This window comes from Dermacentor albipictus, chromosome 2 (assembly GCF_038994185.2).
Source record: "Dermacentor albipictus isolate Rhodes 1998 colony chromosome 2, USDA_Dalb.pri_finalv2, whole genome shotgun sequence".
In the NCBI taxonomy this organism is placed as follows: domain Eukaryota; kingdom Metazoa; phylum Arthropoda; class Arachnida; order Ixodida; family Ixodidae; genus Dermacentor; species Dermacentor albipictus.
The window spans coordinates 206,740,217-206,762,337 of record NC_091822.1 but is presented as its reverse complement, the minus strand read 5'-3'; the positions used below and the strand labels follow the sequence as shown (position 1 = coordinate 206,762,337).

Sequence of the window (22,121 nt, the reverse complement as noted above, 5' to 3'; positions counted from 1 at the left end):
CGCATTTTCAAGGCGTTCATTCGCGGAGGAAAAGTGAAGTAGTGTTCATGAAACGCAACGGAGCCTTGAGTGAAGGAAGCCCCGTCACCTCGACTTGGCTGAGTCGAGGAGGAGCTTCAAGTGAAGGCGTGTTTAAGAATACGGGGATGACACGTCTACTCGCTTATCTGTCTCCGGTGACCGCTGTTCACGGCCTAACAAATGATAATTGTTATCGGTCAGCGCAGGACGCGCCTGCACATATCGAAAATTTCTCGAATGTTATCGATGGTTATATTCGTTGTCTGTCCACGCCCAATCTTATTCTATGCGCGATGCGAATTGTGTAGTAGTTTCTGGAATGCACGCGGGCACCAGCGATCACAGCCTAGTAATCGTAAGGAGTGCCGTAGGCGCCTGCGGCCGACTTTAGTGTTCCTGTATATGCTCCCGGAGGGAGCAGAGTTGCGCATAGGTCCGGTTTAAGATACAGCTCTGCAGTGGAGCCACCCCTCGCGCGCGCAGGAGGCAAATGCCGCGCGGCGTTCTATTTGCTTTTTTGGTCTGCGGGTCGCGAGTTACATGCGGCAACTGCACGCTGAGCAAGACGACACTTTTTAATTCAGGCCAAGCTCGGAACGATTGGCGTAGTCGGAGAGGTGCCAACCCCCCGAAATGTTTAGTTTGTGTGCACGTATATACACGCACATATACAAACGACTGTGCATATAAAGAATAGGACCCCCTCGATCCCTGTAAATAACATCCTGTCTACGCCCGTGGCTCGAACAGCTCGAAAGTTCGCGTGCAAACGCGCATTACCTTCCAACAAAAAGCGGTGCAATGTTTTTCAGCATGCATATGAAGTCGATGAGGATAGCCATAGGGGTTTGTTGGTACGGTATATCTCATTTTGTTGTAGCGCAAGCTGAACAAGGACAACAGAAAGGCACATCTGACACCCACAGCGCTAACTTTCAACAACAGATTTATTTCCCAGTCTCGTCGCTATATATATATATATACACCCTCGAAACACTATACAGCACGTGTAAAATTTCGGTAAAAATGAACAAAAAAGGCACATATAGGAACCACACGTAAGCAGGTTTTTGACTCACATATTCACAGACATGTACACATTTAGCGCGAACAAAGATAATTGAGCTCTCTTGAAGATAATGGCATGGAAGGTTTACTGACGCATGCGTCGCCGAATGTTGATATGTGTCTAGCTTCTATTATCAAGCGCGTAATCTCACACCTGCTTCTACTCATGATGCCTGTTCCTTTAGATTAGATTATGGGGTTTTACGTGCCAAAACCACTTTCTGATTATGAGGCACGCCGTAGTGGAGGACTCCGGAAATTTCGACCACCTGGGGTTCTTTAACGTGCACCTAAATCTAAGTACACGGGTGTTTTCGCATTTCGCCCCCATCGAAATGCGGCCGCCGTGGCCGGGATTCGATCCCGCGACTTCGTGCTCAGCAGCCTAACACCATAGCCACTGAGCCACCGCGGCGGGTGACTGTTCCTTTCAATCTACCAGCAAAGTTGCGCATAGAAGCAGAGTTACGCGTGTAGTTGCGCAAGAAAGCTGACGGCTTTCTTGCCATCCATTGCCGGAGATGCAAGTGCAAACCTATATATTTAAAGAAACAGTCATCATGAGTAGAAGCAGGTGTGAGATGACGCGCTTGATAATAGGAGCTAGAGACATCAACATTCGGCGACGCGTGCGTCAGTAAACCTTCCATGCCATTATCCTAAAAAGAGCTCAGTTATCTTTGTTCGCGCTGAACGTGTACATGTCTGTGAATATGAGAGTGAAAAAACTGCTTACGTGTGGTTCCCAGTTTATTTTTTTTTCATTTTTACCGAAATTTTACGTGTGCTATATGACGTTTCGAGGGTGTATACATAGCGACGAGAACGGGAAATAAATCTGTTGTTGAAAGTTAGCGCTGTGTGCGTCAGATGTGCCTTTGTGTGGTCCTTGTTCAGCTTGTGCTACAACAAAATAAGATATGCATATGAAGGTTTCTCGCCGAGCCGGAAGGCAAGAAATACTTTAAAGGGTGTTTAAAGAAAATTTCACACACGTATGGTAGACATTTATGGTATGGTATGACAATTATATGAGCACATTTTGGCTGCCGAAACGAGACGAATAATGAATGTCGCCAACAGAACTATCGTGCCTACAATTATGTCAGTGACCTTTGACCACTATTCATCACAAAACGTCGTTCACAGCAGCTGCGCGTTTTCGATGTATGCGGTGCAGACACGAAAATTTTAACGCATTTGAAGTGTTCACATGCGCACCTCTTATGTACAGCTTATTTTTGCGATTCATACCGCAAACTTAACAGCTGCTTCATAGCAGCAAATCTGCAAGTGGAAAAAAAAATTCTAGAAGCGCAAGATTCACGAGTTTCTAGATCAAATTTATTTCGTACGAGGGAATGGATGAATAATGGTTAGTGGCAGCAAGGGATGAGTGCTGGTTTTTGGAGCCTTGTGGGGCAGAATTCAATGCCACTGGAAAGGCAACAAATTAAGAGTAACAACAGGTTATTTTTATTGGACTAATTACATAAGATGACAAACGGGCAAAGTAATTATTCACCCATTGCAGACAAATATTACAGCACATTTTTCTTTTATCTCTTCATACTACTCAGGTTAATTTACTCTAACACAGCGCTTAATAACCGTACCGCTTGGAACCTGCACGGCAAGAATTAAGTTCATGACCAGATCTACCCTGTGATGTTTGTTGTCCTCAAACAGTGCGCGCGAGACGTAAATCTCGTCATGGACTTCCTGAGCCAACACGTGGCAATCATCGACCTGATGTGCGAGTCGATAACGCTATCCGAAGACTATGTGATATCGCCGGAAATCTCTCTGAGACGCCATGCCTCGAGTGTGCTTGAAGATCGAGTTAGCGTCCCGCCTAGCTCCAGTATCATCATTTCCGTCGGCAGCAATACATCGGGAGACATAGAAGGCGTCGTCGGGAACGACCGACATCTACTGCCTGACCGTGAAATTTATGTCGCAGGAGGGGTCGCTCGACCGCACGGAGAAAAACAAAAGTGTTGCTGACAAAATTCAGCCAAGAGTTCAAGCACATCAACAAGGGCACGACGATCGCCTAGATCGATGAAATTCAGGAAACTAGCAATGCGTTTGTTCTCTCGGACTCTGCCGCATCTACTCCGACGACCGTAGTTCCCAAACCTGACTTCGACATAAATCTAAGTCTCCCCATCATTAAGCGGCAACATTTCAGAAGCCTGCTTTGAGGATACAAAGACTGCTTTTCGACGTCATCGATGATTCGACAAACACCAGCTGCTAATCACCGCATAATGATCAAGGAATGCGCCCGGCCCCTCCGTCAGAGCCCGTACCGAGTTTCGACGTTAGAATGTGAAGCTATAAGGCAACAAGTCGACGAAATGCTACGCGGCGAAATCATCCAGATCTTCGAAGAGCCCATGGGCATCTCCTGTAGTCTTGGTGCAGAAAAAGGACGGAGCCCTGCGTTTCTGCGTCGATTACCGTCGGCTGAAGAAGATCATGAAGAAGCACGTATACCCACTCTCGCGGATAGACGACGCATTCAACCGGCTTTGCAACGTTAACTATTTCTCACCGATAGATATGAAGACTGGAAGGAAGAGGTCTGGACACCGACCAAAAATGGTTTAAAAGAGTTATTTACGTTTCGGCTCCCCCACGGGAGCCTTGTTCACAATGAAAGAAGCGGCAGAGCTGGCGCCCCTTTTTATGTGCGTCTCAAAACACGATTAAGGCACCTGGCATACATGGGCGGCAGATTGCCTTCGTTGCGATTAAGAGTGTGCGCCGTGGTTTGGATGATTAAGGACTCAAGATAAAGACGCGAAGAATGATTTCGCTCCTTCGCAATCACACGAGATTTCTCCCAGTTAATCTTATGTGATGTGGCTGCGCAGTGTTCGGCCAAGGCATTTGATGCAACGTGTCGTTTCTGGACGTCATTCATGTGTTGCTTAAGTCTTGTTTTGAAGTTGCCGGTTTCACCGACGTACACATATCGACAGTCCGCACACGGAATGACATACACCACGCCTGGGAACTTGTCCTTTTCCAATGGGTCTTTCACATGCACGAGCTCGTGTTTAAGTTTCCGGGAGGGCACATGCGCAGCCTGCACGTCATATGACCGCAGGACGCGTGCAAGAGTTTCGCTTATGCCGGGGACGTACGGAATCGCAGCCCGTCTTTTGGGGGGTCCAGACTGGGTGGGTACTGTGCGAGCCAGCTGACGCCCTACCGAGTCAATGACGTACTCAGGGTATCCACAAGCCATTAATTCGCTCCGCACAAGTGCATTGTCCGCCATGTGGTCTACCGCTGTTGTGCACACGTTTTTTGCCCGACGAAGAAGAGAGACGACAACAGACCTCTTTTGCGAAGCAGGGTGCACCGATCTGTAGTTTAGGTAGCGGCCCGTGTGAGTGTGCTTCCTAAATACCTTGAATAACAGGTTCGGCCCATCTCGCTGCACAAGGGTGTCCAGGAACGGCAGTTGCCCTTCGGATTCCACTTCAACGGTGAACTTGATTGCTGCTTGTATATTGTTTAGGTGAGCCGTGAAAGGGTCAAGGTTTTTCCTTTGCAAAATGCTGAAACAGTCGTCGACATATCTGAGGAAGACTTTTGGTGCCGGTGTAAATGAGGACAGCGCTTGAGCTTCGATAGCCTCCATTGTTAGGTTGGCTACTGTGACCGAAATCGACGCACCCATTGCTGCTCCATGTACTTGCCGATAAAATTTCTTCTGGAACGTGAAATACGTATTTGATAGGCAAAATTTTAGTAGCCTACCTAAGTCATGCACATCGATGGGGGATCTGTCAGGCAACGTCGGGTCTTCGTCAAGGGCGGCGACGCAAACTTCTACGGCCATGTCTATTGGAACACTTGTAAACAGTGAGACCACGTCAAAAGAAACTAAGACTTCGTCGGGGTGAACGCTTGTCCCTTTAACCTTTTCAATGAAGTCGTACGTGTTGCGTATGTGCGTGGCACGTTTTCCAACGAGTGGCGAAATGATTCTGTGGAGAAAATTTGACAGCTTGTGGAGTGGCGAACGTGTGAAGTCCACAATGGGGCGCAGGGGAACATCGGGCTTGTGCACTTTCGGTAGGCCGTATATTGCTGGAGCAGATCCATTGTGGCAAATCAGTCTGTAGTACAACTGCTTGTGCTGTGGCGGCACCATACGGAAGACGTCGGCGAGCAGTTTCTGCAGATCCCTCTGAAGCTTGGGTGTCGGGTCTCTTGCGACGCTGGCGTACGTGTGAACGTCACTCAATAGCAAGCACATTTTTTCGATGTATTTGCTCCTGTCTAGAAGGACGGTAGCGTTCCCCTTGTCGGCGGGAAGTACGACTATATCCCGATTCTCCTGCAGCCTCTTGATGGCATCACGTTCTTGCTTGCACAAGGTGTCCACGGTGGGTTGGGCGTGCAACTTCGACAATACGCTTACAACGCGTGTGCGAGCCTCGTCACGGCGGGATTGGTCGACCAAGTTCACAGCGCGCTCAGCGGCGCAAATTACTTTCTTCGTGTCCGTTGCAGGTCCCGTGTTGAAGTTCAGACCGAGACTTAGGACTGCCATTTCGTAGCCGTCAGGCTGGTATGTGGACAAGTTGTACACAGAGTTTTTGAGGGCACTTGGCGGACGTGCTGTGCGGCACTGCTGCAGCCTTTCGAACTTCCTGTCGTGGCATTGCTCATCTTTCCGAGCGCGAAGATTGGCTTGAAAATTTGCATGCAGTTGTATGCGCGCCATCTCTTCTGGGCAGTGATCCTCGAGACGCCGCCGAGAAAAGAAAGCATCATTCCTAAGTCTTCGTACTTGGTCCCTGCAGTCCATGATCCTCGCTTGCAACAGATGCCGTTCTGCCTTGGAAATCACGCTTAGTCCAAATCTCGTCGACACGGGTCTGTGAAGACGTAGCGAGCGCGGGATCAAACCATGGGACTTGCAGGCAAGGTTGAACGTCAGCGTTCAACCTTGCCTGCAACTTGGTCGACCAATCCCGCCGTGACGAGGCTCGCACACGCGTTGTAAGCGTATTGTCGAAGTTGCACGCCCAACCCACCGTGGACACCTTGTGCAAGCAAGAACGTGATGCCATCAAGAGGCTGCGGGAGAATCGGGATATAGTCGTACTTCCCGCCGACAAGGGGAACGCTACCGTCCTTCTAGACAGGAGCAAATACATCGAAAAAATGTGCTTGCTATTGAGTGACGTTCACACGTACGCCAGCGTCGCAAGAGACCCGACACCCAAGCTTCAGAGGGATCTGCAGAAACTGCTCGCCGACGTCTTCCGTATGGTGCCGCCACAGCACAAGCAGTTGTACTACAGACTGATTTGCCACAATGGATCTGCTCCAGCAATATACGGCCTACCGAAAGTGCACAAGCCCGATGTTCCCCTGCGCCCCATTGTGGACTTCACACGTTCGCCACTCCACAAGCTGTCAAATTTTCTCCACAGAATCATTTCGCCACTCGTTGGAAAACGTGCCACGCACATACGCAACACGTACGACTTCATTGAAAAGGTTAAAGGGACAAGCGTTCACCCCGACGAAGTCTTAGTTTCTTTTGACGTGGTCTCACTGTTTACAAGTGTTCCAATAGACATGGCCGTAGAAGTTTGCGTCGCCGCCCTTGACGAAGACCCGACGTTGCCTGACAGATCCCCCATCGATGTGCATGACTTAGGTAGGCTACTAAAATTTTGCCTATCAAATACGTATTTCACGTTCCAGAAGAAATTTTATCGGCAAGTACATGGAGCAGCAATGGGTGCGTCGATTTCGGTCACAGTAGCCAACCTAACAATGGAGGCTATCGAAGCTCAAGCGCTGTCCTCATTTACACCGGCACCAAAAGTCTTCCTCAGATATGTCGACGACTGTTTCAGCATTTTGCAAAGGAAAAACCTTGACCCTTTCACGGCTCACCTAAACAATATACAAGCAGCAATCAAGTTCACCGTTGAAGTGGAATCCGAAGGGCAACTGCCGTTCCTGGACACCCTTGTGCAGCGAGATGGGCCGAACCTGTTATTCAAGGTATTTAGGAAGCACACTCACACGGGCCGCTACCTAAACTACAGATCGGTGCACCCTGCTTCGCAAAAGAGGTCTGTTGTCGTCTCTCTTCTTCGTCGGGCAAAAAACGTGTGCACAACAGCGGTAGACCACATGGCGGACAATGCACTTGTGCGGAGCGAATTAATGGCTTGTGGATACCCTGAGTACGTCATTGACTCGGTAGGGCGTCAGCTGGCTCGCACAGTACCCACCCAGTCTGGACCCCCCAAAAGACGGGCTGCGATTCCGTACGTCCCCGGCATAAGCGAAACTCTTGCACGCGTCCTGCGGTCATATGACGTGCAGGCTGCGCATGTGCCCTCCCGGAAACTTAAACACGAGCTCGTGCATGTGAAAGACCCATTGGAAAAGGACAAGTTCCCAGGCGTGGTGTATGTCATTCCGTGTGCGGACTGTCGATATGTGTACGTCGGTGAAACCGGCAACTTCAAAACAAGACTTAAGCAACACATGAATGACGTCCAGAAACGACACGTTGCATCAAATGCCTTGGCCGAACACTGCGCAGCCACATCACATAAGATTAACTGGGAGAAATCTCGTGTGATTGCGAAGGAGCGAAATCATTCTTCGCGTCTTTATCTTGAGTCCTTAATCATCCAAACCACGGCGCACACTCTTAATCGCAACGAAGGCAATCTGCCGCCCATGTATGCCAGGTGCCTTAATCATGTTTTGAGACGCACATAAAAAGGGGCGCCAGCTCTGCCGCTTCTTTCATTGTGAACAAGGCTCCCGTGGGGGAGCCGAAACGTAAATAACTCTTTTAAACCATTTTTGGTCGGTGTCCAGACCTCTTCCTTTTAAGTATGTATCATCCCGACCAGACGGGCTTCCGTCATACTCTCAACTTCATCCATTTGCGACAGGCGTACGGCCAGCAAGTGATCACTGAAATTCGCCGGTTCGTCTCATTGACTACGCGCATTCTGGCATTCAACGGGCATCTGACGTTCAACCTTGCCTGCAAGTCCCATGGTTTGATCCCGCGCTCGCTACGTCTTCACAGACCCGTGTCGACGAGATTTGGACTAAGCGTGATTTCCAAGGCAGAACGGCATCTGTTGCAAGCGAGGATCATGGACTGCAGGGACCAAGTACGAAGACTTAGGAATGATGCTTTCTTTTCTCGGCGGCGTCTCGAGGATCACTGCCCAGAAGAGATGGCGCGCATACAACTGCATGCAAATTTTCAAGCCAATCTTCGCGCTCGGAAAGATGAGCAATGCCACGACAGGAAGTTCGAAAGGCTGCAGCAGTGCCGCACAGCACGTCCGCCAAGTGCCCTCAAAAACTCTGTGTACAACTTGTCCACATACCAGCCTGACGGCTACGAAATGGCAGTCCTAAGTCTCGGTCTGAACTTCAACACGGGACCTGCAACGGACACGAAGAAAGTAATTTGCGCCGCTGAGCGCGCTGTGAACTTGGTCGACCAATCCCGCCGTGACGAGGCTCGCACACGCGTTGTAAGCGTATTGTCGAAGTTGCACGCCCAACCCACCGTGGACACCTTGTGCAAGCAAGAACGTGATGCCATCAAGAGGCTGCAGGAGAATCGGGATATAGTCGTACTTCCCGCCGACAAGGGGAACGCTACCGTCCTTCTAGACAGGAGCAAATACATCGAAAAAATGTGCTTGCTATTGAGTGACGTTCACACGTACGCCAGCGTCGCAAGAGACCCGACACCCAAGCTTCAGAGGGATCTGCAGAAACTGCTCGCCGACGTCTTCCGTATGGTGCCGCCACAGCACAAGCAGTTGTACTACAGACTGATTTGCCACAATGGATCTGCTCCAGCAATATACGGCCTACCGAAAGTGCACAAGCCCGATGTTCCCCTGCGCCCCATTGTGGACTTCACACGTTCGCCACTCCACAAGCTGTCAAATTTTCTCCACAGAATCATTTCGCCACTCGTTGGAAAACGTGCCACGCACATACGCAACACGTACGACTTCATTGAAAAGGTTAAAGGGACAAGCGTTCACCCCGACGAAGTCTTAGTTTCTTTTGACGTGGTCTCACTGTTTACAAGTGTTCCAATAGACATGGCCGTAGAAGTTTGCGTCGCCGCCCTTGACGAAGACCCGACGTTGCCTGACAGATCCCCCATCGATGTGCATGACTTAGGTAGGCTACTAAAATTTTGCCTATCAAATACGTATTTCACGTTCCAGAAGAAATTTTATCGGCAAGTACATGGAGCAGCAATGGGTGCGTCGATTTCGGTCACAGTAGCCAACCTAACAATGGAGGCTATCGAAGCTCAAGCGCTGTCCTCATTTACACCGGCACCAAAAGTCTTCCTCAGATATGTCGACGACTGTTTCAGCATTTTGCAAAGGAAAAACCTTGACCCTTTCACGGCTCACCTAAACAATATACAAGCAGCAATCAAGTTCACCGTTGAAGTGGAATCCGAAGGGCAACTGCCGTTCCTGGACACCCTTGTGCAGCGAGATGGGCCGAACCTGTTATTCAAGGTATTTAGGAAGCACACTCACACGGGCCGCTACCTAAACTACAGATCGGTGCACCCTGCTTCGCAAAAGAGGTCTGTTGTCGTCTCTCTTCTTCGTCGGGCAAAAAACGTGTGCACAACAGCGGTAGACCACATGGCGGACAATGCACTTGTGCGGAGCGAATTAATGGCTTGTGGATACCCTGAGTACGTCATTGACTCGGTAGGGCGTCAGCTGGCTCGCACAGTACCCACCCAGTCTGGACCCCCCAAAAGACGGGCTGCGATTCCGTACGTCCCCGGCATAAGCGAAACTCTTGCACGCGTCCTGCGGTCATATGACGTGCAGGCTGCGCATGTGCCCTCCCGGAAACTTAAACACGAGCTCGTGCATGTGAAAGACCCATTGGAAAAGGACAAGTTCCCAGGCGTGGTGTATGTCATTCCGTGTGCGGACTGTCGATATGTGTACGTCGGTGAAACCGGCAACTTCAAAACAAGACTTAAGCAACACATGAATGACGTCCAGAAACGACACGTTGCATCAAATGCCTTGGCCGAACACTGCGCAGCCACATCACATAAGATTAACTGGGAGAAATCTCGTGTGATTGCGAAGGAGCGAAATCATTCTTCGCGTCTTTATCTTGAGTCCTTAATCATCCAAACCACGGCGCACACTCTTAATCGCAACGAAGGCAATCTGCCGCCCATGTATGCCAGGTGCCTTAATCATGTTTTGAGACGCACATAAAAAGGGGCGCCAGCTCTGCCGCTTCTTTCATTGTGAACAAGGCTCCCGTGGGGGAGCCGAAACGTAAATAACTCTTTTAAACCATTTTTGGTCGGTGTCCAGACCTCTTCCTTTTAAGTATGTATCATCCCGACCAGACGGGCTTCCGTCATACTCTCAACTTCATCCATTTGCGACAGGCGTACGGCCAGCAAGTGATCACTGAAATTCGCCGGTTCGTCTCATTGACTACGCGCATTCTGGCATTCAACGGGCATCTGACGTTCAACCTTGCCTGCAAGTCCCATGGTTTGATCCCGCGCTCGCTACGTCTTCACAGACCCGTGTCGACGAGATTTGGACTAAGCGTGATTTCCAAGGCAGAACGGCATCTGTTGCAAGCGAGGATCATGGACTGCAGGGACCAAGTACGAAGACTTAGGAATGATGCTTTCTTTTCTCGGCGGCGTCTCGAGGATCACTGCCCAGAAGAGATGGCGCGCATACAACTGCATGCAAATTTTCAAGCCAATCTTCGCGCTCGGAAAGATGAGCAATGCCACGACAGGAAGTTCGAAAGGCTGCAGCAGTGCCGCACAGCACGTCCGCCAAGTGCCCTCAAAAACTCTGTGTACAACTTGTCCACATACCAGCCTGACGGCTACGAAATGGCAGTCCTAAGTCTCGGTCTGAACTTCAACACGGGACCTGCAACGGACACGAAGAAAGTAATTTGCGCCGCTGAGCGCGCTGTGAACTTGGTCGACCAATCCCGCCGTGACGAGGCTCGCACACGCGTTGTAAGCGTATTGTCGAAGTTGCACGCCCAACCCACCGTGGACACCTTGTGCAAGCAAGAACGTGATGCCATCAAGAGGCTGCAGGAGAATCGGGATATAGTCGTACTTCCCGCCGACAAGGGGAACGCTACCGTCCTTCTAGACAGGAGCAAATACATCGAAAAAATGTGCTTGCTATTGAGTGACGTTCACACGTACGCCAGCGTCGCAAGAGACCCGACACCCAAGCTTCAGAGGGATCTGCAGAAACTGCTCGCCGACGTCTTCCGTATGGTGCCGCCACAGCACAAGCAGTTGTACTACAGACTGATTTGCCACAATGGATCTGCTCCAGCAATATACGGCCTACCGAAAGTGCACAAGCCCGATGTTCCCCTGCGCCCCATTGTGGACTTCACACGTTCGCCACTCCACAAGCTGTCAAATTTTCTCCACAGAATCATTTCGCCACTCGTTGGAAAACGTGCCACGCACATACGCAACACGTACGACTTCATTGAAAAGGTTAAAGGGACAAGCGTTCACCCCGACGAAGTCTTAGTTTCTTTTGACGTGGTCTCACTGTTTACAAGTGTTCCAATAGACATGGCCGTAGAAGTTTGCGTCGCCGCCCTTGACGAAGACCCGACGTTGCCTGACAGATCCCCCATCGATGTGCATGACTTAGGTAGGCTACTAAAATTTTGCCTATCAAATACGTATTTCACGTTCCAGAAGAAATTTTATCGGCAAGTACATGGAGCAGCAATGGGTGCGTCGATTTCGGTCACAGTAGCCAACCTAACAATGGAGGCTATCGAAGCTCAAGCGCTGTCCTCATTTACACCGGCACCAAAAGTCTTCCTCAGATATGTCGACGACTGTTTCAGCATTTTGCAAAGGAAAAACCTTGACCCTTTCACGGCTCACCTAAACAATATACAAGCAGCAATCAAGTTCACCGTTGAAGTGGAATCCGAAGGGCAACTGCCGTTCCTGGACACCCTTGTGCAGCGAGATGGGCCGAACCTGTTATTCAAGGTATTTAGGAAGCACACTCACACGGGCCGCTACCTAAACTACAGATCGGTGCACCCTGCTTCGCAAAAGAGGTCTGTTGTCGTCTCTCTTCTTCGTCGGGCAAAAAACGTGTGCACAACAGCGGTAGACCACATGGCGGACAATGCACTTGTGCGGAGCGAATTAATGGCTTGTGGATACCCTGAGTACGTCATTGACTCGGTAGGGCGTCAGCTGGCTCGCACAGTACCCACCCAGTCTGGACCCCCCAAAAGACGGGCTGCGATTCCGTACGTCCCCGGCATAAGCGAAACTCTTGCACGCGTCCTGCGGTCATATGACGTGCAGGCTGCGCATGTGCCCTCCCGGAAACTTAAACACGAGCTCGTGCATGTGAAAGACCCATTGGAAAAGGACAAGTTCCCAGGCGTGGTGTATGTCATTCCGTGTGCGGACTGTCGATATGTGTACGTCGGTGAAACCGGCAACTTCAAAACAAGACTTAAGCAACACATGAATGACGTCCAGAAACGACACGTTGCATCAAATGCCTTGGCCGAACACTGCGCAGCCACATCACATAAGATTAACTGGGAGAAATCTCGTGTGATTGCGAAGGAGCGAAATCATTCTTCGCGTCTTTATCTTGAGTCCTTAATCATCCAAACCACGGCGCACACTCTTAATCGCAACGAAGGCAATCTGCCGCCCATGTACGCCAGGTGCCTTAATCATGTTTTGAGACGCACATAAAAAGGGGCGCCAGCTCTGCCGCTTCTTTCATTGTGAACAAGGCTCCCGTGGGGGAGCCGAAACGTAAATAACTCTTTTAAACCATTTTTGGTCGGTGTCCAGACCTCTTCCTTTTAAGTATGTATCATCCCGACCAGACGGGCTTCCGTCATACTCTCAACTTCATATGAAGACTGGCTACTGGGAAATATAAATCGACGAGAGCCGTCGTCAGAAGACCGCCTCAATAACGCTCGACGGTCTCTACTAGTTCAAGGTCAAGCCACTCGGACTTTGCTCGGCACTGTTACGAACGGGCTGGAAGGGTACCGACCTACCAAATTTTCCCAGCCAGCCGCTGCTGCGGTGGTGGCGGATCTTCCCAGAAGCGACCTTGGAATCCTTCTCCACCTGCTGCGGTGACTCGCTTTGCAGGGACGACGCTGTGCCGTGTCAACACCCCCTCGGCGCCGCTATGACTAAACGTGGTCGGCGAACCAAGTATTGTTAGGGGATTCGCTGTGGCCGCCACGGGATGCTTGCAGAGGGGGGGGGGGGTGAATTCCTGGAAAGAGATATTTTGCAGCTGCGGTTTCATGGGCGCCAGAAGTCGTCGGTCAATGGACAGACATGCGGCTGCCACTGACTTTCTTGGGTCAGTTCTTGGATCAAGAGGCGCCTGCTCGGGTCAAGACCCCTCTCTGCAAGAAACCAACTCACATCGGTCTGTTCAGTGAAACCTGTGCGGAAGTGAGTGTGTAAACCCTCACCCTAAAAAGCGGGTCGACGACAATGACTTTGGACGCTCCCCTTGGTCGAAGGTGGAACGACCATTTTTCCCTCACCTAAGGATCTAGGGTGGAGAGAGCGTACTTAAGGAGCCGTTGGCGGCTCCTCAGTGTGCATTCGTCTTTCAGTCATGCTAGACTGATGAACTGTAACGTTTTCATCTAGACACTGTAAATAAATCCCATATTCCTCGTTCTCGATGAGACCAAGTTTCTCCCTTCAACAACGTCCTCAGCGTGGATAAATTGGATGACGGCATGGGCCAGCTACCATCTATTTCATGCCCGACCCCGAACATGACAGCACCTGGAAATTTCCAGCGCGTCATGGACACGTTGTTAGTAAGGTCGAAGTGGCAGACGTGTCTCCTCTACATGGATGGCGTCGTTGTCTTCGCTGGGAACTTCATCGATCATTTTAACTGAAATAGAGGCCGTTAATTTAACTGTAATAGAGTCCATCAAGTCATCAGGACTCATTCTGGAGACGGAAAAGTGTCGCTTCGCTTAGGATGAGCTTTGTTTCTAGGCCACATCATCAGAAAAACTGGAGTCCATCCTGATGCGCAGACTCTGAAGACGGAAAAGTGTCGCTTCGCTTACAATGAGCTTTTGTTTCTAGGCCACATCAGCAGCAAATCTGGAGTCCGTCCTGATGCGCAGAAGACACCTGCCCTTGCTGACTTTCCACAGCACCCCGACGAGAAATGAGTTCGAAGACTCCTCGGTCTGTGAGCCCATCACAGGCGCTTTGCCAAAGATTTTCCACGCATCGCCTAGCCATGACATATATCACAAAATGCGACGCCACGTTCAAGAGGGAAACGGCGCAAATCGAAGCATTTGAATAGCTCAAACGACGCTTGCAGTCACCGCCAGTGCTTGCCCACTTCAATGAAGACACCTACACTGAAATCCTCGCCGACACAAATAGCCTAGACTTCAGCGCTGTCCTAGCGCAATCAAAGATGGATTTGAAAGGGTCATTGCCAACGCTAGTCGGTTGCTGTCGAAAGCGAAAGAAAATGATTTCACGATGAAAAAAATGTCTTCCGGTCATTTCACTACCACGAAATTCCTCCCTTACCTATGCGGCAGGCCCTTGAAAGTGCTAAGACATCACCATGTCTTGTGTTGGCTGGCAAACTTAAATAACCCTTCAGGACGTTTCGCAAGATGGAGTCTCAGACTCAAGGAATTTATCATCACCGTCGTGCACAAGTCCGGACGCAAGCACTCTGATGCCGACTGCCTATTGCGTGCCCCCATTAATCCGCCGTCGCAAGGCCACGAGGATGACGAGGCCTTCCTGCGAACAATATGTGCAGAAGGCTTCGCTGCACAGCAACGGGAAGACTTGGAGCTGAAAAGCTTCGCGGATTGCTTGGAAGGTAACAACGCCTTCTCCCTAGGGCCTTTAGGTCACAATTGTTTTCGTTTTCCCTGCAAAATAACATCCTCGTAAAGAACGAGTTGAAAGGAGGTTAACCGAGGGGCTCGACTTTTATTAGTGATATCATAAGAAGCCAACAAACACTGACACCAAGGACGACACAGAGGAAATTACTTGTGCTTAAGAAATTAAATAAAGGAACGATAAATTGATGGAAATTAAAGTGGATGAAAAAAAAACAGCTTGCCGTAGGTGGGGAACGATCCCGCAACCTTCGCATTACGCGTGCGATGTTTTGCCAATTGAGTTACCACGGCGTCGTTTCCCCATCGACTTTCTTGGTTATTTATGTTTCCTAGTAGAACCCTGGGAGCGTTAGCCAGCGCAATCACTCACAAACCTTGGTAGCGAATGTGGAACATCCTTTCTGCCACAGGCGTCACGAGAACGTGATCATTTTGGGTGAAGGCAACCGGTCAATAAACCCACACTTGCTACCTGAAGGCATCAATGTTGCTGGATTCAAGGCCCTCGTTATTTAATAAACGAGATCAAACTCCCCGTAAAGAAGAATTTATCACTAGTCCGCGCCAGCTACCTTCTTGTTGTGCCCTCATCACAGCGCCCTGAGGTTCAGCGCGCCCTACTTGACCATCCGACCACTTGGCACCTCGGATAGTCCCGTGCGCTTTCGAGGATAGAAGAGAAGTATTAGGCCGCGCCTGACCGCCGACATTGCCCACTACGCCAGGAGAGGCCGAGACTGCCAGCTACGGAAGACACTTCAAACAACGCCAGCGGGACTTCTGCAGCCAATCCAACCACCTTGCCGACCATTCCAGCTGATTGAAATCGACTTGGGGACGTTTCCGACGTCAACGTCCGGGAATAAGTGGATTGTCGTGGCCACCAACTACCTTAACCGCTACGCCGACACAAAATACCTACCCAAAGGTACCGCGGCCGATGTGGCGAATTTATTCGTCGAGAACATCCTGTCACGGCATGCTGCCACAGTAGTCTTCCTCACCGACAGTGCAGCTGCTTTTACGGCGGAGCTTAGTCAAGCCATACTGCAATACAGCCGGACAAATCAACACAGGACGACCGCCTACCACCTGCACGAAGAATGGCCTTGCAGAGCACCTGAGTAAGACCCTCGCCGACATGTCGTCCATGTACGTTGAAGTCGAACACAAGACCTCGTATGCGGTCCTCCCCTACGTAACCTTCGTTTATAACATGCCAGTGCCAGAAAACAAAGCAAGTCACGCCGTTCAATCTGGTTTACGGAAGGAACCCGACGACAACTCTAGACGCCATGCTGCCTGACATTACCGAAAAAGAAAATCTCGATGTCGTCGCCTATCTGCAGCGCACCGGAGAAACACGACAACTTGCCCGCCTGCACATCAAGAGCCAGCAAAGGATGGACAGCCGACACTGTTATCTTCTACGACGCTGCGTGGAATATCAACCCGGCCACTGTGTTTACGTTTGGACCCCAATAGGCAAACGAGGGCTTGAAAACTTTTCGACGCTCTTTCGGACCCTACAAGATCATGTGACGTATTGGCGCACTGGAATATGAGGTCGTGAAAGACGGCAAAAACCAACTTGCCGCAGGCGGGGAACGATTCCATAACCTTCGCATTGCGGCAGAAGGGATGTTCCATAACCGGCGCCGAGGTCTGCGAGTGGTTGCACTGGCTAACACTTCCAGTGTTCTTCTAAGAAACATAAATGCCCAAGAGAGTGGATGGGGAAACGGCGCCACGGTAGTTCAATTGGTAGAGCATCACACGCAAAATGCGAAGGTTATGGGATCGTTTCCCACCTGTGGCAAGTTGTTCTGTCGTCCACTTTTATTTCCATTAATTTATCGTTTATTTGTTTCTTTTTATGCATAACGCATAAAAAGAATCCCCTGGAATACACGTATCAAATGGGATCTGTTTCATTAAAGCAAGTTGAGAGTTACAAGTACCTTGGTGTAACGTTCACTAATAAATTTTCTTGGAACCTTCACACTGACAACACATGTTCTTCCGCCTTTCGGAAACTAACCTATCTGCGACACAAACTACGAAATGCCCCTTCAAACGCTAAGCTACTCACTTACCTAACCTATATCCGGCCAAAACTTGAATATGCTTGCGTTGCATGGGATCCCTATACTAAAGTCAATGTTAACAAACTTGAGAGAATACAGAGAAAATCTGTTCGTTTTATTTATTCTAAGTTCAAAAGTTCGGATTCCCCGTCTGAGTTGATGTTGGCTAACGATATTCCTTAGCTTGAACAAAGAAGAAAGAAACACAGGCTAGACTTTTTACATAATCTAATGAATCACAAATTGGCTCTGGACCCTTCACTATATGTAAGTCATCTCTCCACTAGGTACACACGACACCATCGTTCGGATACACTGACACCTATCTATGCTAGGACAGACAGCTATAAGTTCTCCTTCTTTCCCCGAACTATTTCTGAATGGAATTCGCTGCCCGCCTCTTACAACATGTGACTGTGTTTTATGTAAGTTTTTATTGTCTTGTTTTTTTCTGTATAGAATGTGTTCTTCCTGTTGAATGAGTGGGGCAGGTCCTCGGCTCTCAAACTCCCTTGCCTTTGATGTGCGATTCCCTTGCCTTATTTTACATCGTTCTGTTTGCACCATTATTTGATTTAGGTATTGCGTTTTGATCTTTTTATTAATGTTTCTGTGAGCAATATATCATTGTAAAGTCTATATATTTTATGAATGTATACGAACGTATCTTGTATATGTCTTGTACTCAATGTCTGCCCGTCCTGCAAGGACCACAATGTGGTCTGCAGTATGTACTAAATAAATAAATAAATAAATAAATAAATAAATAAATAAATAAATAAATAAATAAATAAATAAATAAATAAATTTATTAAGCACAAGTAATTTCCCCCATGTTATCCTTGGTGTCAGTGCTTGTTGGCTTCTTATGATATGACTAACAAAAATAGGGCCCCTGTTAACCCCCCATTTCTTCTCGAGAAAGAGGAAATCATTTTGCCATAATTCGTGTTGCATTTAGGCAATAGAAAATTGTGATTATGGGCAAGTCTAATGTTTTTGGTATTTGTGAGCAACCTAGAGTCTAATAATTGAAACGCGAGCCAGTTGTTAAGTAATTTAGTTAAAGTGACAAGTAAATGAAATTTAAAAAAGCCAGATATAGGAAGAATGAAGTTAACCTGAAGGAGTGGAGCAGCAATAAAGTAAAAAGAACTGTTCGTAATAATGCGAATGGCCTGGTTCTGAATGGGCCGTATGGACGAAAGGTGACAGTTATATCTTTTTCCGCACGAAGTAATGCCATATGTAAAGCGACAATGTATGTAGGCAAAGTATAAAGACAATAAGGTGTTAACAGAAAAGAATGGACGAGATTTAATGAGAGGTCTTTACCAAAAGAAGTTTTTTGCCTAACAGAAGTAATACGATTATTAAACTTCAAGTTAACGTCTAATTTTATGCCAAGGAGAGTTACACAATCGGTCTCTGGGATTAAATGATGGCCTTTGGATACCTGCGGTGGATAAGGGAGAAAATTTTGCCAAGATTTAAAAGTCATGAACTGAGGTTTAAGCGGGTTCAGAGAGGTTTTTTAAAAGAACACCGTTGAATAACTGGTCAATTCGTTGTTCATTTTAGAGATTAGCGTTGTTAACGAGTTGTGTGGCATGGAACTGGTGGCATCTTCAGCGTATAGAACAACGTTAAGAAGATTAATGCTATCAGGTAAATCATAAATGCAGATACAAAACAATAAAGGCCAGAGTATTGAGCCCTTCGGTAGCCCTTGATTAATGACCTTAACATTTGAGTAAACGCGCCTATGCAGACTGATTGTTCGCGATCAAGTAATTATTTTAAAAAAGGTAAAGGTGGACCAGTTAAACGCAATTATTCTAGTTTAGTAACTAAAATATTATAATTAATGGTGTCAAAGGCTTTAGTAAAATCAAGTAATACAGAACCGACGAAGTCGCCGTTGTCGATGGAAGACTTCATGGAATCGATTAATGACAGTAAAGCTAAGTTGGTTGAACTACGTGCACGAAAACCAAATTACCAAGGCTTTAGTAACTTAAATTTGCCTAGGTACTTGTTAATACGTTTCAGAAATAGTTGTTCAATTGTTCAGATAATTGAGCACAGAATAGAGATAAGGTGATAGTTTAGGACCTCTGTAATATCACCTTTTTATGTGCACCGGGATTCAATTGGCTTTTTATGTGAGCCCGCAAAGGTGTCACATTTAAAATGAGATGAATTATATTGCTTATTACTTCCTCCATAATTTAAGGAACGAACTTTAACTGATATGCAGAAATATCATCTAGACCGACGCCAGCGTATGTTAAATTTAGGATTGTAGGACACACTTCATCAGGGGTGAGAGGAAAGAGAAAAATGAATGGTTACTGCGTGTAAGAGGATAGGATTAAGCTACAGGCCTGTTATTGTGCATCTTGTAGAAGTAATTCCTAAACGAGTTCGCAATGCCGGATGCGTTAATATAGATTTGTTCTTTATAATATATTTCATCAAGTCTACTAATCTGCAGTACATTCAAGAAGCTATGGAAAAGTTGACATTTTTACTTGGGGTAATTTTTTGTTTGATAAAATTCTTTTTCATAATAAAGTGGCTTAGATGTTTAAGAAGGTTATTCAACAAATTACTATATATTTCATCCCTAGCTTTTAGACACACATTGAATGGCTCTTTTTTAGCATTTTATATAGATTATCTTTCTTTCGCATGCTAGTTAACAAACCTTTTGTTAACCAGTGATTATGCAGAAATGTAAATATTTTCTTGCATTTGACAGTTTTAGTGTTTGCATTCACAGCTTTAAGAAACAAGGAGCAGAAATTCTCCAGTGCTCTTTCAGGATCACGCAAGTTCCCAACGGAAGTCCAGTCAGTATCATTAAATGTGTTAATAAATTGTAGCGTTTTAACCTAGAAGTAAGGTGTCACGTCTAATAGAGAGGTAATATTGCGGCGAAAATTACAAGTACGGGAAGATGACCAGTGATAAGTACATCAATGACGCCTGCGCGGGGCGTTGGTGTGATATTGCTTAAAGCGTGATCAAGAAGAGTACCATTTTCATTTTGTGAAAATCGCGGTGGCGATGAAATTAGGGGCTCAAGCCCAAAATCAAGAAAGTAATCGCTATATGCGATTGTGCTGTTATATGTCTCCAATAAATTAATATTTATATCGCCAAGCAGCACAACTTTCTTCTTTTCAGCAGAAATTATATCGAGTACATCAGCGAAATTGCGTAGAAAATCCAGGAATAATGAAAATGGGGAACGGTAAATTCATGCAATGATCAAATTTAAGATCGCAGGAAGGGGAAACATTAGGTTCAATCCACACGGATTCACAGTTCAAAACATTTCAAGACAAGTGAAACCTACAGTTGTACTTAATTTCAGACGATATATATATATAGCCGAGCCTCCGTAGCGACCACAATCGCGGTGGCAATATTCTGAATTGTGCGAACGGGAAGCACACAGGTTGCCATCACAATTGCCTAACCATGTTTCAGTAATACACACAAATGAAAAAGAATGACAGAGCGATTCAGAGAAGGCAGCAATGCTGTGATGGATTTTGCATAAACTACGCGCGTTGATGTGCAGTAACCAACAGGCAGAATCAGAGAGCAACGACCTTGTTTCCTCAGGTGAAAATAGTGCCATGGTGATGTAAACAGGAAAGATTATAAAACAGGAAAGATAAACTGCAGAAATCAGCGTCAAGTGAATAGACAAAGATCAGATCCCGCATTTATCCAAAAGATCCTGCTGTCATCAGACTTACGGGCCTTAATATGAGAATTCTCAGTCCAGAGGGACCGCCATTTCCTTTACTTTTTTAAAGCAAGTCCTTTAAAGCTTCTCATTGGTCCTAGTTTGATGCTCGTTGACAAAAACAAGACTATTATTACTACGAGACATGCCGATTTGAGCCCACACCAGTGAAGCAATGTGCATTTGGAAGTCGAGCGTGCTAACCACGGAGCTATCGCGGAACGAAATTATTGAACGGTTTTCCACTCCACACACATTTTGAGGGCAGAAATATTTGTGAGTATATTTCGCATGCCAGAACTGGCAATATTGAAGTGGGCGAGGATTTCATTGTGTTCATCGCATATAGAAAGTGTTCTTAACAAGATGTCAGTGAGCTGGTATGCAAGTCTTCGTTGTCACGCTCGTGAAAACGTTTGTGGTGGCACAAAAGAGGCGTACACGACGATGATGATGAGCCTCAAGATTTGCACATACCGACTACAGAGGATGCGCCGAGAATAAGGTTGTTGGTATAAAACAACTTTGAAAGCATCGACAACGTCAGCGCCAACAGTGACGTCGCAGCGACAACGCCACGTAGTTTACACAATAGTTCACAGCAGCTCACAGTATTCACAGGCCCCAAGTGCACTGTGGAATAGTACTGCAAATGTACAGAGAAAATAAGTCTCGTAGGTGGTACGGCGCCATTTAACTCGTGAAAGAAATTGTAGTAGACGTTCTGGCCTCACATTCTATTTGATGGTCTCAGGTGGAAACTCAGTATGAGTCGTCAAGCCTTAAATCTGTGAAGCCTTAAACGCAGAAATAGCATATTCACCAGCGGCCTAAATATGGATATATGCGAAAGCCTAATTTAAAAATATGTTGTATGGAAACATAAAACTTGAAGGTCATCTCAAATTCCACGTTGCAGTCACGACGTGCAATTACGTTGAGCTTTGTTGTCGTCTGGCTGAAGGATAGAAACAAAGAAATGTTATTGTTTCACACAAAAGAAACTAAAACATGATGCTCCCAGATTATCCGAATAAAATATATTTAAACAGTAAAATGCTCAACCGACGCGAACAAAAAGGAAGTATTCCCTTTATTTTCCACATTCAAGAAGGGGGCTGACAGATGGAATAGCACACTGTGGTATAAAGTTT

At 47.4% G+C, this 22,121-nt stretch overlaps 1 protein-coding gene across 6 annotated transcripts in view; it reads left to right on the top strand.

Moving 5' to 3' along the window:
• The window catches only part of LOC135903402 (neprilysin-1-like), a 553,033-nt gene that overhangs the window by 222,028 nt on the left and 308,884 nt on the right, over nt 1-22,121 (top strand). The window lies entirely within an intron of this gene.